The following is a 1,389-nucleotide window of genomic DNA, read 5'->3' as shown; positions in this document are numbered from 1 at the left end:
GGTCACACGGAACATTAGCCACGCAAGAGAGACGGAAGACAGGCGGATTTTCCAGGCGTGATCTCACTGGCACATCTGGGAAGCATAGTGTTTCCATGGCACAACCAAGGCTTCCTGCCGAAAACATGCAGCAAAAAACTAGTACCTCAAAGGTACTAGTTTCCGGAAACCGCGGGGTAAGGGCGGGCATCTGATCGCGTTTCCAGTGGCATCCGGCGCCCGCCCATGTCCCCTTGCAAAAAAGGTTTTTTCCCCTACAAGTCTCTGTGGATGCGCACAAGCACCCAGCGGAGCATGCACATTTTTGGTGTACACGGAAAAAAAACCAGTTTGCCGCACACTGCGCAGCTTCTTTGTTGTGCGCAGGACCGTCCTGTGATCGGCACCTCTCCCTACCCACAGGTCCTCCACGGGACCTCCACAGGAGGTCTGATCACTTAACCCTGCGTTATTTTGCCCCGGGGCAAACAGCCACGCTTCCCCCCCCCCCCCCCGCTTTTTCCTGCCCATTTTCCTGCCCGTGTGACCAGAGCCTTTGTTACCCTAATTCAACACAAAAGCCAAATATTCAGCCACAAGTTCTGTCAGTTTGATGGATTTATCAGCAAGTAAATATTGAGTAATTCTCGGGGGGGGGGGAGGTTAAAAATAACAGGATCAAGAAGTTGTTGACGAACCTTCCTCTGCGTGGAGTTTCAGCTATAAAGTAACTGTAAGTTTGTAACACTTGGTTCATATATGTATTTATGTGGGAAAATAAATTAAAAAATATTTTTTTTTAAAAAGTAGTGTTGTGATGGTGTTAAATGCAGCAGGCCTGTTGGATGCGTAGATATGCCTCTACTTGTCCTCCGTAGTATGTGAAGAGGGATGCTTCTCTCTGTGTCGTTGCCTTGGTGACTGGGCTTGCTTGCTGCCCAAATGCTGCTGTAAGAAAGAGACGAGGAGGAGGTGATTGGATTTATACCCTGCCCTTCACTCAGAGTTTCAGAGCGGCTTGTAATCTCCTTCCCTTCCTCTCCCCACAACAGAGAGGAGGTAGGTGGGGCTGAGAGAGCTCCTTCAAGGACTGCCCTTGAGAGAACAGCTCTGAGAGAACTTGTGACTTACCCAAGGTCACACCAGCAGCTGCATGTGGAGGAGTGGGGACTCAGACTTGGTTCTCCTGTGTTGGTGCTGAGAGAGCTCCTTCAAGGACTGCCCTTGAGAGAACAGCTCTGAGAGAACTTGTGACTTACCCAAGGTCACACCAGCAGCTGCATGTGGAGGAGTGGGGAATCAGACTTGGTTCTCCTGTGCTCTTATCCACTACACCAAATTTGGCAACGTGGGTGGGCTGCAAGGAAGTTCAGGAGGGAACGGCAGTGTAGAAATCCCACCTCTCAAATT

This window comes from Gekko japonicus, unplaced genomic scaffold (genome assembly GCF_001447785.1).
Source record: "Gekko japonicus isolate JY-2015 unplaced genomic scaffold, Gekko_japonicus_V1.1 scaffold5593, whole genome shotgun sequence".
NCBI lineage: Eukaryota > Metazoa > Chordata > Lepidosauria > Squamata > Gekkonidae > Gekko > Gekko japonicus.
Note: the sequence above shows the minus strand (reverse complement) of the source record.